General features: G+C 38.3%; 1 protein-coding gene across 2 annotated transcripts in view; it reads left to right on the top strand.

Moving 5' to 3' along the window:
- DCTD (dCMP deaminase) overlaps positions 1-14,948 on the top strand; it is a 214,487-nt gene that overhangs the window by 156,404 nt on the left and 43,135 nt on the right. The window contains exon 2 of one of the 2 annotated variants that reach the window (XM_071432164.1): positions 99-143. The exons of the other annotated variant lie outside the window; for it this stretch is intronic. The gene's annotated coding sequence lies outside the window, so the exon portion shown is untranslated. The remainder of the gene's footprint in view (positions 1-98; positions 144-14,948) is intronic. 2 annotated transcript variants of the gene reach the window in all.

The following is a 14,948-nucleotide window of genomic DNA, read 5'->3' as shown; positions in this document are numbered from 1 at the left end:
GCCCCGGACTGTTGTGGCCTGAAAAGCAAGCAGCTAAATCGCATTAAGTATAGACACCAGGTGTGAGTTACTGAGTGTTTATCTCTCATTTGCCACAGGAGAAGAGTACCCCAGGCTGGTTACCATGGTTCAGCTGATAGAAGGTAACTTAATGAGCTCTATTAATTTGCATGTGTATCTGATTCCCAAGATCTGGCACCAGAAGTAGAGCATCAATGGGGGAATATGACTCTCTAGTTTAGCAGCTAGAACTCCTAGGTAACTCAAGTCCCTGTTTCCTAGAATGTTTTATTTCTTTTCATTTAAGGTTACCGGTTTTAAGTGACAAGATTTTCCTGGGAGAGGAAGTCTCAAACCCAGAGCTGGTTTTGTGGTGGGGTTTTTTTTTGTTTGTTTGGGGCTTTTTGTTTGTTTTTGTTTTGTTGTTGGGGTTTATTTTGGATTTTGGGGCTTTTTGTTTCATTTTGGTTTTGGGTTTTTATAATGTCTGTTTATCTTCTCCATTATAGGTTTCTAGTACTCAGCTCTATAAATTATTCTTCTAGGGCAATTTACACTTATTAAGTACTGGACTTGTTCTGTGCATAACAAGTTTTTGGATTCCACTTCAGAGGCCACATATCTGATAAGCATTGAAGTAACTCATTTACAGCTATCTAAGTCCTACTGTTGGGTCTGCTCCTAAATAGAAAAATGTACCAGCAAGATATTATTTTAATTTAGCTAATTGCCTGTCTGGTACAGATAAGATCTGCATTTTATTATTTTATTCTGCAATCTTGGCTCCAAATGACCCATATGCCTCCCTCCTCCAGACTTTTTTGAAGATTTTGATGTCTAAGGTAATGTGCAGTGAAACTATACATTAACTGTACTTCATACATGAAGTAAGGTCCTGGTAGTTAACAGTGGAGAAAAACTGATCTGTGGATCTTCTGAATATCCATAAGAGTTGAGTTGCTTAGGGAATGCAGCAGGATCATTGGCTATTAAAGAGACAGATGCATTTCTTTTCATTGACAATATTGTTTCAATGAGCTTTTTGATTTTTAGGGGCCAGTTTTCTTGTCCATCAGTAAAAAAGCATCTCCACATTTACCAAGCATTTAGTTTGTGTCCTTTTAAACATACTCAATTTTATAATTTGTTTATAGGTGTTGCCCTATAGTGAGAAATTACATGTGACAGTTGTGGGACAGGATAAAGTGAATTTCCTTTTCTGTTTTAAAGTTCATTTGCATTATCAATAAGACATTTCAATATGTAAGTTGATAAAAATCTATAGAGGATATACATTTCTTTCTGCCAGTTACTGATCTTTGGCATTACCCAGGAGCTTTTATAACAATATAGCCTTTTCCATCTTAAAAAAGCAGGCCTGTTATACAGCAGCACTCCCGTACTCCTAGTCAGTCCCTAAATAATTCACACAGAAGAAAAAATAAAATTAGAAAATCTGTTATACCAAGACAAAACTGGAACATCATTTGTGTCAATAATTCCTCTGAAGGCAGTCATGGCACCTGAGGGAATACTCAGCTCCTATTCTCTGTCACCACCAAGGCAGGCAGACCCACATCTTTGATTTTTGGTCAGATGAGATCCACATGGATGTGGATCTAAGTTATAACCATCTTTACCAATATAATACTTCTCATAAGAAGACATCAATATTTTAATTCTCCTAAATAAATGGAAATTGTAGTTCTTAAATTTTGAAAATGAATACACTGAAGTCATTGCATAGTTGTCTAATTTTTACATATATGCTTGTGTGTCAATATACAGATGTGCTTACGCTGAAGTATAAACTGCTGCGTGGTGTTAGGCTCACCCCTTCCTCCCTCTATTTTCCATTGTTTGAGTACTTCATTGTGTTTCCCTCCATTGTTAGAGTCTACAGTCCAGAATGCTGGTTTAGGGCTACTTAGGCATGACAGTGCTTGACATCAGATGGACAAAAAGTAGGTGTTATTTGTGTAAACAGACCTTTAATATTGCCAGTGAGAACATATGGCTCTTTGAAGGTATTTTTTCAAGTGTACCTCCTGCATTTCAACTGATAACCTGCCTAGCATGTTGTGCTGACATGGTCAGCTGACAGCATACCACAGATTGTTTGGCTTAATTACATGAGACACCAAAGTTCAGAAGATGTAAGCATGCTTTATTCAAAACACAGAAGGGTTCATATGAATGAGGTCTCCAAAAGCACAAAACAATCTAGCTGTGGCATGATTTAAGTATCAGAAAATATGATGGATAGCAAGAGGTAATCAATGTGGAAGAGCTAATCATTCCTATCTTTTGCTTCGCATATGCACGTTTAAGTGGCCTGAAGAAATTCCTATGGTAAGTAGTGCATAGTTAAAGAATTGAGCTAAAGGGAATTAGAATCATAACTAGAAAAAAAATGTTTTGTGTTGACTAGAAGAAAAAATGTCATTGTGAAAATTCAGAATACAAGTATGGAAATGTATCCAAAGGAAGTCTTCAAAGGCCTGTACTTGTATCCTGTCACATAACAAGAAACATACCCACTCCAGTCTTTGCTAATGTAGTTAATCTCCTGATACTCCCTGCTTGCTGCTTCTTTCATAATAAGGCTGTTCCTGGAACTGACTGTGATCAAATAAACCTGTGTTTGTACCTTGTCCTTCCCTAATAGGAGACTCCCCTAATTTGATGATCCACTGGAGTGTCATCCCTGGTGAAATGTACAGCTGTTACAGCTCTAACTTCTACTATCCTCAAATGCCTCTGAAGCAGGAGCTGCAGCAGTTTCCCTGAAAATTTCCATAGCTCAGCTTTCACTGCTTGCATGCAGATTTTGGGTATAGAATGAATTGTGAAGTATGGCAACGGAATTAATTTCTAGAAGCATCTGACAAAAATATTTATTGGTTACATTGGGGTTTTTTTTGAACAATTAAACCACCGAATATGTTCCATGAGTCTGACTTCCGTCACATGTAGCTACTGTAGAACTCTAAAAAGTAATCCGTATTTTCAGCATTATAAATATTTATTTAATAATGGTGAATTTTATCTGACAGCTATGGTTTCAAAGAAGAAAGCACACACCAAAAATTCTCCCATATACAGTGAGATTCTTACTTTTTAAAAGTGTTTTAAAAGTCCTGCAAAGAAAAACTGTGTACATGCATGAGGGAGGAAAGGAGGAGGAGTGCTGCTTTTACTGTTGTCAGCTTCTGATGCATGTATACATCTGACAGTAAAAGATCTTTGAATAATACTGTTTCTGGTTGAATTTATGATGAAGCTCTGCAGAATCGATGGAGCCAGATAATGTTTATGCTCATCCAGCTTTTCTTGTTACTCCAAAGCCTGCTCTATCCACTTACATCCATTTGAACAGCTTGCTGCTTAGACAGTTCTACAAAGATTTCCCAGAGTATCAGTGAAAAAAGACTATGCCAGGTTCTGCTTCAAATTAATATACTAGCCCTTTCTTCCCTGAATTTTGGCTTTTTTTTTTTTTTTTTTTTTTTTTTTTTTTTTTTTTTTTGGCTTTCAGGCATGCACAGGAGAAAATACTGAGCAATCACATGTTTTCAGTCATAATATGAATCTGAAAGTAAGCACAGAGAATGAGTTTAAATTAGTGTTAGTCTGATTAAAAGTTTAGAGTAGAAAATTAAAAGTTTAGAATGGAAATGATATGAACTTTGCCTCAAAGTTAGCTGCGGAAATGTGAGCAACGTTTTCATGGTAAAATCTTCTCAAACTCACCTCAAGGCACTCATTAAACTGATTTAACATTTCATTCTGTTAAGTCTGATTCATACTGCTGAAATTTCTGTGGACAAAGAGAAAAGAAGATGGAGAATTTTGGTTGTTCCAAAATCCCTAGAACTGATGAGGTTCAAATTATTGTCTGATGCATATTCCCAAAAGATTCTTGATGCAGTCTTGGTATTAAACCTCCCATAGTAACAGTCTCACTGTATCTTTTGTGTATTTCTGATACTTGTACACACATTTAGGTTTCCTACATTTCGTCATGTCTGTGGAATTACTCTGTATATTCACTGCTGCCTAATGGCTTTGGAAAACCACAAAGCATGTCTGGTTAGCCAGGAAGGGTCCCAAGAGCCTGGTCTTCTCTTTTGGCCACATGTAAGAAAGAAGCTGGCCAGCAATAGAGGATTACTGCTGATTGGCATGAAGGGAAGAATGGAGGAACTTCTCAGTAACAGCTCCTTTGGCAGTGAACAGCAGTTAATTTCTTGAAGTATTTAAGATGTTTTATGAAGTAGTATTCAAGGTCACAGGTTTACAGAGCTAATGCTTTTAACAGTTCCTCTCTACTGTTGCAAGGAGTTAAGTGTTCCCACCTCAGCCAGAAGAAAGCACTTAGTGTACATTTTTGTGTTGTATCTAAGGGGGAAACAGATGAAACATGAAATGTCATGTTTTAGCATCCTGAAGTACATTTCTTCTCTGTATTTTCTGTGTACTTTCAGGAACACTGTGCAGTGAATGAAGTAGACTGGAGTAATGGGGTATTTAACATGTGTATTACAAAAGAAAAAATGATTCTCTGACTGATGGAGAGGCTTCGGGAACCTTTCTTCTAACAAATGAAAAATTGTATTTTAAATGCAAAGAAGTATAGTTGCCAAACTAATATTAAAAAAGTGCTTCTTTTCCCCTTTACCCACTTTTCATCTCCTTCCCCTCAAAAATACAGTTTCTTTGCATGAGTCTGAAGTATTTTGATGTCTGACCTAGCCAATAACAAAGGAACCTCAATCCTATCTTATTGCTAAGTGAGGCTAAAAACCATGCTGCAAAAATGAAACCAGTCTGTGTAAATTTATAACAAAAATGGAACTGATCCATCAATACCATGATTTAGCACTTCTAGACTGCTAGAGATGTTGCTGATTTGTATGAATCATTCTGTGGCAATTTTCATTCTAGTCTGATTATCCAAAACCCAGAATCCCAATGTTTGCACTTTTTGGAGGATTGAAACAATTTGACAAACACAGCATGATATTATTATGTCCACTTTTCAGTGAGCATCAAAAAAAAGAATTGTGTTAAGTGATATGATGGAGTAAAAAATACCTATATGAAATAGAGTAGGTATTAGAATGTTGGGTGCTTTCAGCTCCTGAACTGAATCTATTGAACTAAATTATGTCAATTTTATGATTTCAATATGTGATCTCAGAAATGCTTGGGATAAGCTTTATTATCACAAGGAAAACATTATAATTCATACAAAACCTCTTTTTTTTGGTATCTTATTCCCAGGTAAAATATGTATAAAAGTTATCAATTTCATATGGTCAAGCATGTGTTATGAAATGTTTGTGTCCACATATAAGACACATGACAATATTTCAAGTTCTCTCTTTTGAATTTCTTTGTGGAAAAATATAACAAAAGCATAAATTGTAGTTAGCTGCACTTGTGTTTTCATAAGTGAAACACACTAATAAAGAAACAGCTTCCAACACCATAAAAAACTAACACTGAGCAAGAATTAAAAAAATATTTTGAATCTAGTCAAAGTCTGCAAAATTTAAGTATTAAATAATGCATAATCCTTGGGCTATGAAATGTCAGAGCTGTTGCTGATTACCAGCTGTTCTGTAAAGGTGAAAGCAAAAGGATATATAGTTGATGCTTATACCAAAGGAATCACAGGGTGATGGAGGTTGGATGGGTGTCATCTGGAGGTCATCCTGTTCAATCTGATTACACAGGGCCCCCTAGAGACAATTGCCCAGGATCATATCCAGGCATTCTTTTTAGTATCTCCAAGGATGGAGATTCCCCAGCCTCTCAGGTCAACCTGTTCCACTGCGTGGTCACCCTCACAGGAAAAAGATGTTTCATGATGTTCAGAGGGAAACTCCTTGTCTCAGTTTGTGACCATTGCCTCTGATCCTGTCACTGAGCACCACTGAAAAGAGCCTGGCTCCATGTTTGCATCCTCTCTTCAGGCATTTCTATACATTAATGAGGTACAATTGAGCCTTTTCTTCACCAGGCTCAAGAGTCCTCTTTGCTCAGTCTTTTCTCATGTGCGAGGTACTCCAGTCCCTTAATCATCCTTGTGTGGTGCTTTGCTGGACTCTTGCACAGGACAGCCCATCATTGTGGGACAGCCCACAACCCAGCATGCCAGATGTGGCCAGTGCTGAGTAGAGGACAAGGATCACCTTCCTTGGTCACCTTGTATCACCAAGGATCACCTTGGCCTGCAGTGTGTACTGGTGCATGAGGTCCTCAGGTACAGGACCTTGCTTTTTCTTTTGTTTTGCTGAACTTCGTGATATTCCTGTTTGCTCATTTCTCCACATCTTTAAAGGGTTTAAAGATTTTAAAGATTGCCTTTTAGATCAAACATACCAAACCAAAGAATCTGCTGAACTGCAAACTGTCTTCTTGAACTGTAGGCCAGAGGTGCCCTGGCAAGCCAGCGACTGGATGTTCGGAATGAGTGGTGCTTTGCTTTTAGTCTCTCTAGACAATCAGAACAAGTAATAAACTGTCTCAGGATTGTGGTCTCTGCAGCTGTCAGTGGTGTTGTGGACATCATCACTCATAAAAGACCTTGGTTCTTCTACAGAAGCATTAATACATGACTGTACAACTCAATATGTCATGTTCAGTAATTGAAACAAATTGAAGTGTGAGTGGGTTAATATAAAGAAAAATGGTGTTTTCAAATATTGATTCAGAAATTCTCTGATCACTTAACATGGACACCTTTTTTCCCAAACATAATTGGCAAAGAAGAACAATACTCTTATGCAGCAGCGTGCTTTTTGCTCCAGGAACACAGAAACAATAAGTTTGGGCTTTCTTTTAGATTGCATAATTAGGTCTTCCATCCCAAGGAAATAAAGTGGAGCATGTCTTCAAAATACAGAACGAGGTACAACTTCCATCTAGTTTCACCCCCTCTACTTAAACCAGGATTCACGGTGATTTTGATCTACCACTGATGGTCACTGTGCCCCCAGTATGTGCTGTCATACCTATACCAAGCTTGCTGCTCCCTTCTCTGGAGGACCCCCACACCCCCACTTCTTGGAAGAATGTTGTAAGTGGCTGTAGTCCCTCTCTCCCTGCTGCTGCGCACAGGCGGCAAAGGACCATGCTGCCAACAGTGACATCTGCTGTTCCAGTCAGTGCCTGGGGCTGGCATTTAAACCATTCACCTCAGCCAGAAAAACAGAGTCCCTGTCAAACCAGGAGTTCTTAGCCTGGGTTCTGCTCGGGAAGGGCGCTGAGTGGAGGGGAATGTGCTGCACATCCTGCAGTGGCCTCAGAACAGCACCAATAGCCACTCTAGAGCTGGAAGAAGACTCGGTGGTTCCATAGAGTTCAAGAAGAATTTGGCCAACACTCCCAGATACATAATGTGATTCTTGGGGTTGTCCTGTGCAGGGCCAGCAGCTGGAGTCAATGATCCTTTGAGTACTTTCCAACTCGGCATATTCTGTGACTCTAAGGAGCAGCAACTGGAGATTGAGGGCTGTACACACCCTTCCCATTGGTGTGCCTTCTACACTGTTTTCAGGGAAGGAGCTGTTCCCAAGCTACCTGTGACATAGCTAATCACAGATGCCAAGATGCTGTTAAGAGAAAACAAAGACCTGTCCAATGAAAACCAGATTTTTAAAATTTTAGATGGTTTTCATATATCATGGGCAATCTAACACAGGATTGTTTTGTTTTATTTTGGGTAGAAGAGGCAAGGAAATACTCTGAGGCAAGGAAGGAGAAGATAATGAGTTGTTTATGAAAAGAGATTTTCTTGAATGAAGTAAATCCTTAAATCATGTTTCAGAAAACAAAAAATAGAATAAAAATCTCAAAAGCACATATATGCACATTTTGTGTCCATAATACTGCATGAAAGAGTAATGCTTTTATATATTTATCTTTAAGAGCTCTTTTTCGATGTATCAGCATAAATGAAGAAAAACTGAAAATAGATAAAACTTTCCCACTGTAGTGAACTTGCAGTGCTGTTCCTACCTGTAATCCTATAAGGCAAGAAAGAAAGGATAATGATACATTGCCTTTTAATGCAGCAGAGTTTACAGTAACACATTCACAGTATTCCACATCTGTGCAATATACTTCTCTAGCAGTCTCATTTTAATAATATATTCTCGTCCATTAAACTCACTCTGATGAGCTTGCAGTGAACCATGACATTTCCAAATCAAAGTAAAATAAAAAAACCAAACAGACTGAAGAACTAAAATTCTTTTTCATAACCTTTTACTTATTTACAGAGGGTTCATATGTTTAAATATACAAAACCATAATGACAGAATACTTATGAGGTTTTGTCATGTCATATTTTTTTGAAACCATGTCAAACACTGAACTGAAGGACCTGCAGAAAACTAAGAAATAGCAAAAGTGAATAAAACCAAAGCCAAGCTATGATGGGTGAAGGACAAAGGGTAATGAGCCCATCAAAACTTTGTTTTGTCTGCTGCAGTACCTGACAGTTGGTACTTCTGCAGCACCAAGCAAAGTCCTGCTAGTCCAGTGATTTCAGTTCTTGACCTGATCCCATGTTCCAGATGGCATCCAGCCTGGGTGCAGTGCAAACAGTGTCAGTTCCAGGATATGACTGGGCTTCTTCACCTCTGGAAAACCTTGCTTTTCCTGACCAACACTGGGATATAATCCACTTGGATTGTTATTTGGATGATTTCTGAAATCTGAGATTATCTCAAAGTGTAGTCAGGCTATTGATATTTTTAATGAGTACTTCTATAAGCAAATTGTTCTGGGACAAGTCACAGGAGCAGACTTTCTTGAAAGCAGCCATGTAACCAGTAGGAAGAAAACTACATTGCTAAACCAAGCAAGGATAATGGAATACCAAACCAAATAGAAGAGTTGTCTTCAAATGATTTCAAGAAACCCAAAGAGCTGAATGTTAGTAACTGTTGAATTTTTAATTGAAACAAGTCAAGCAGGGGATTTTTACATCCTAAAACCTCCATAGATTTTAATTTATATATACCAGAATTAAGCAGAGCTATACCATTTCCATCACAGAATTCTTCACTCTTGTATTTTATCAAATGTGTTTAAATCTCATCCTGAAAAAGTGGAAATGAATATTTCTATTTTGCAAGTGTACATAATATGATCAAATAACTTCTTCATCTCTTCTTTGATAAGTTTTCCCTGTAAAGCCCACTTCCCAGTCACTTAATAATTTTCATTTTTCTCTTCTCTCCACTCCAGATAAAGGAGCTCTTTTCTCTTTGAAATGTCAGAAATAGAACTAACACCCCATCAGTAGTCACACTTATACCAGATAGAGAGATAGGAAGCATCTATCCCCCTCTGCAACAGTTTCCATTTTATTTTGCCATAGACTGGATTAATTCCTTCTGTTACACCACCTCATTGGGATGAGCTTGTGTCTGAAAATTGCTGCTGTGACTGAAGCTCCTCTTCTGAGACAGATTCCCAGGACAAAGGGCGCCCTCCTCTACTCATAACCTGCATACTTCTTCCCTAAATAACACAATTTTTTTTTCCTATTGAATCTCTTTTGTTTGCTTTTGACATCGTATTCCAAAGTTCAGCTCATTCCAGTGCCATCTCCCACTTTTTCATAATTTATTGTCAGGCAGTATTTTATTTGCATCATTTATTAATATTTAATATGCCTTTTGCCCAGCTACAAGACAGAAGTATTTCTTGGCCATGTCTGCTTTTTTTTCTCTACATTATGTCTAATTATCTTGTTGCTATCCATGAATGGAACAAAATCTCTTGTGATACCAGAATGCGAAAAACTAAACTACACAAAGTCAAAATACAGGACTCAAAGTAGACCTCTGTTTTTAAGCTCTGATGCCATCAGAATTATTCTGGGGAAGCTGACATACATTTTCAAGTTTTCTGAGCAAGGATTTGTATATACCTTTAATTTGTTTGAAATCATTTTGATTTAATTCATGTAGTATTAAAAATATTTTTAAGGGATTCTTATTATTTTTTCACAAATTTTAGTATAATCTTAATACCACCCATTAATCTTAAAATCCATAAACTTTCTCTAGAATGGCCCTGCAATTTTCTGTGATATTTTAAAAATAAGGGCTAATAGTTATAGTGATAACAACAAAAATATCATTAAGACCTTACTTCAGCCCTGCTGATCTTGCTTTATGTCACTGACAATTTATTTCACAATGTGTAATTTTTGACTAACCACAAAATAATTTGAACTTTTTGTTAGGTAGTCTAGAATTGTTCTGTAAAGATATAATAATTTTTGGTTTATAAAGTAAGTTTGCAACCCAAGAAAGCACAATCAAAAAACCCTGGGCTTAGAGAAATTCAGTAATCTTAGGTTTCTTTTGCTAAGGGCCCCTTTAACATTTTGACAAATCTCCTGGACAGTTTTCATTTCCCATCTATTCCTAGATGGACCTTCCTGTCCTCAGCCCTGAACCCTGCCTCCTTTCCAGAAAATTGCAGTCACCTTTCCTTCAGGGACAGCTTGACAAATTGAGGCAAGATAAAGATTTGGCATCCCTGCTCTGAGTCCCCATCTGCCTGGAAGAGCTATAGTAAGAGCACAGAAATGGACATAACCCTTTACTGCAGCATATCATTTTCTGGACATTTTTCTGCCATATGAAGTTGTGATTTATGGCTCAAATTAATGAATACATACTCCCACCTTCCCCAGGGGGTTTTGTGTGTTTTGGAGCCACCCGTCTGTGGCATTGGGAAGCTGCAGACCCTTGATTTCAGTAGAGGCAACACCTGGACCTCTCCTTCCTGCTGAGAGCACTGGGAACAGCAGGAGGATTTTTGTCTCCTGGACTGAAGAAACTGACCCCAGCAGCCAGGCTGCATTGCTTCACTGAATGGGCCTGGCTGACTGCATCCTTATCCTCCCACAATCAGCAGAGCTTTAAGTAGGGAGGATTTTGTCACACTTCTTCTCTTTCAGCAAAGCAGGCTAATAGGACTTTTATGGCTCAAGGTTTCTGATTTTCTACAGTCACAGGCAGACATTACAACAGGGAATAAGATTATCGTGATCTACTTTCAAATTTCTTTTCAAACCACTAGTCCAGGTACTTGAGAAATACTGCTCACTATCTGATAATTTTGTAATAATAATAATAATAATAATAATAATAATAATAATAATAATAATATCATTTGGAAGGCTCTAAAAGAAAGTATATGTCAAAAATGTATGTAGGAAGGGGATGCATCAGAACCAGTTCTGTTAGTACAATAATTATTGCACTCAAATCAACATATTATCATTATTTTGCCCATTTTTATATTATTATATCCAGAGGGGAAACAAGTGTCACAAGCAGGTGAGCAAAAGGTTTCTCCTAGCAGGATCAAGCTGTGAGGAGCTAGAGATCTACAGTGTTTCTGAAGTTGGAGGCACTTTCAGAATTCAGTCTTTCTAACTGCCTACACAGAAAAGTTTTCAAATCTGTTTGCATGCTTAAAATTTAATCTTAAAAGATTAGATTTTTTTTGTGCTGTGGTCACATGTGGATAACAGAACACATATGTGCAAATACAGTACAGCATTTGGAAGAACTGAGCCTTGTGAATCAGCAGAAGCTTGGAAACTTAGCAAAAGATGATTTTAAGTTAAATGGCAAAAATAATGGTAAGTGTATAAATGTATAATTTGACAATACATTAGGTTTTGCTATTCTCTGCTAAGAATGATACCTTTAATCTCTTGTTGCATACAAACATTTATTTGACAAACATAAGTACGATTTTTTTCATAAATATTACAAAAATTGTGTCTTAAATAAAAATATTGTTGCCATGGGACAAAACTTTAGATGATATATGCAGAAGTTACACTAGCATCCAGGAGTTCATATTTTGTAGCCATTTACATTAGGGAAAACCTGTATTAACAGTTAGCATTTTTTTTTCTCAGCAAAATGCGTTCAAAATATTTACTAATTAAAACCTTTATATCTTTTAGACAGTAAAAGTGCTTTTTCCAACCTGCAACAGCTATGTAACTTATTTTATTAGTGGTTTGGTAATAAAGTCAGATAAACCTTTGATTTAATAATTAGCATTTATAGAGTGCTTTCTCTTCAGAGCACTTTGCGAACATTAACTAATTAATTCTTGCAACTGACTCTCCTGTAATTTGGGGAAGCAAGTATGTTCATAGACATTTGCCTATGGTAAGGGGAAGAAAGTATTATCTCAGACATGTTATGACTTAAGACATAAATTAAGTTATTCACTTAAGTTTATGAAGATGGAAACATTGTCAGAGTAGGAACTGAAATTAAATGATTGTTATGGTTTAATCTGGCAGGCAGCTGAACACCATACAGCTGTTTGCTCACTGTCCCCCCGCCACTGGAATGGGGAAGAGAACTGGGGGAAAAAAAGCTAAAATTAATGGGTTGAGATAAAGACAATTTAATAAAACAGAAAATAAAGGAATAATGGTGATTGTGATGATGATGATGATGATGATGATAATGGTAATAATAATAATAATAACAGAAAGAGAATTGGAATATACAAAACAAGTGGTGCACAATGCAATTGCTCACCACCCACTGACAGATGTCCAGCCAGTTCCCAAGCAGTGACCCCTAGCCACCTTTCCCCCTAGTTTATATACTGAGCACTCTGGAACTCCCATACCTGTCCCTCTAGGGTTGAGGTTGGTTTTCCTCATGTCATCTCTGAATTCATGCAGATAAAGCCACAGGGTGACCCATGGTGTGTAGTCACTCTGTCCTCTCTCTTGAGCAGAGTCCTTGTAGCTGAGATACTGGTCTGTAGTGGTGGGGAGTAGAATATATGAATTGCTGGAATTCACAGGACAGTTTTTTGGGCAGTTTCTCCACAGCTGAGGCATAGGTCCATAATGGGGCAGAGATACTTTCTTCATATTGCCAGAGCTGGACAGCCAATTCACCCCCAGTTTGTCCCTCTCTGTCTCTCTGGGTCATTACTGACAATGAGTTGGCATACGATGGTGTTGAGCTCGGTATAAACTTCCACACGTACCTTTCTCCATTTGTCTGGGTGATGTACAACAGCTTTCTTGAAGAGATACCTTTCCCTAGGGCCTGACAGGTGTCAGCTCCAGAAGCTGAATACTTGTGTCCCTTTTCCTACTGCATTGTCAATGCCCTCTTCCCTAGAAAAGGATCCCAGATGTTTGGCTTTCCTACCTTCTAATTTCAGGGTTATCTCAGCAGCAAAGCTGTGAGGTGACAATGTACTCACCTGGATGATGGCTGAAATCTTTTCACATATCTCACATCTGACTTGGGGATAGGCTACCCTCTCCTTTATGAGTCCTGCATCTTCTTTCTCATGTTCTCCTGATGGCCCTGCTCTGGGGTAGTCTGCTTGTCACTTCTTCCCTTAGTAAGGGAAGAATTTCTTCTTTTTCTAGATGAGTTGACTTTTGATTCCAACATTTCTACTTGTGTATTGGGCAACTGATTATGGCAAAGGTTGGTTCAATAGTTCAGCTGCAGTGCTTGTCATGGAGGTTGGAGTAGCTGTGTCAGTCACTGGGGTTGGAGTAGCCATATGCCTGTGTCTACTCAAGCCTGTCAGGGAACTTTGAGTAGCTGTAGTGCAGGTTGCAGGTGTTGGAGTAGCTGCAGTACCTGTTGTTTTCTCATCAGATCCAAACACTTTCTTTTCCCCTTGCAGGTGCTGAGTAGTGTTGAGCAGGGCTTGGTTGGGCCAGTCCCCAGCATGCTGCAGTGATTTGTGTCTCTCTGGAATGGTCAGGGTGATGGCATAATTTTCCCAAATATTTTATTAATTATTCAGTATTCTCCACTGGTTCAGAAATGCAGTTCTGAAACATTGGAGGTTTGCACTGTCCGAGGTACTGGCTCTTACTAGTACCCCATACCCTGCCATGACTATCCAGCCTTAGGGGAGATCTCTGAGTGGTATTCTTAAATAGTTGTTTCAACATGACCTGAAACATATTCAGGAGTAGGAGACGAATCAACAGGAATATGCTGGTTTGAACATCCTGAGGATATAAAAATTTTTCAAGAGCTGTTTTAACTAGCTTGGAGGAGAATGGGAAGGTGAAGGAGAAAGGCAAGGTGGAGGAGCAAGGGAAAGTGTCCTCCCTTGTGTTCCCCACAGATTAGCACTCTGAGTTGAAGAGGTAAAGAGTGTAATTATTAATAATTAATAGTTCTGAGATGGCTCCCAAAGTACTGAGATGATGGTAATGCTGAGTAAAAATACTACATTAGTTTCATGGCCAGTAATTTTATCCTATCATAAGCCAGTCTTACAAAGTACAACAAAATTATACCCTTAATCCAGGCCCCAGAGGTGATAAACAGCACAACAGGGAACATACACAGCAAATAAAGTGTTACATAAGACAACCCTGAGAACAACTGCAACAGCTCTTATAGGAATTAAGTCAACATTGTGATCAGCAACTATTAAACAATTTCATAAATGCTTATAGCAAATTTGTTTTAACACATTTTAGTCTGATCTCCTGTTTCATCTACCCTTTGTGCCCCATGATGGGTGGGGCATTGTGGTTTAACCAAGCAGGCAACCAAACACCACGCAGACGCTTGCTCACCAACCTCCTGCCACGGAGATGGGAGAGAGAACTGGGGGAGAAAAAAAAATCATGGGTTGAGATGAGCACAGTTCAATAGGACAGAAAAAGGAGGGAAAAAAATAATTATTATGATGATAATAATAATATACAAAAGAAGTGATGAACAGTACAATTGCTCACCTCATCCTGATCAATGTGCAGCCAGCTCTTGAGCAATGGCCCCTGTCCAGTTTTCCCCTGGTTTATATAATGAGCATGATGCCGTATCCTTTGGCCAGTTTGGGTCCTCTGTACCAGCTGTGTCCCCTCATGGCTTCTTGTT

Source organism: Agelaius tricolor, unplaced genomic scaffold (assembly GCF_023055355.1).
Source record: "Agelaius tricolor isolate 1412-34295 unplaced genomic scaffold, bAgeTri1.0.p SCAF_8, whole genome shotgun sequence".
Lineage (NCBI taxonomy): Eukaryota > Metazoa > Chordata > Aves > Passeriformes > Icteridae > Agelaius > Agelaius tricolor.
Note: the sequence above shows the minus strand (reverse complement) of the source record. Positions and strands in the feature narration are given on the sequence as shown.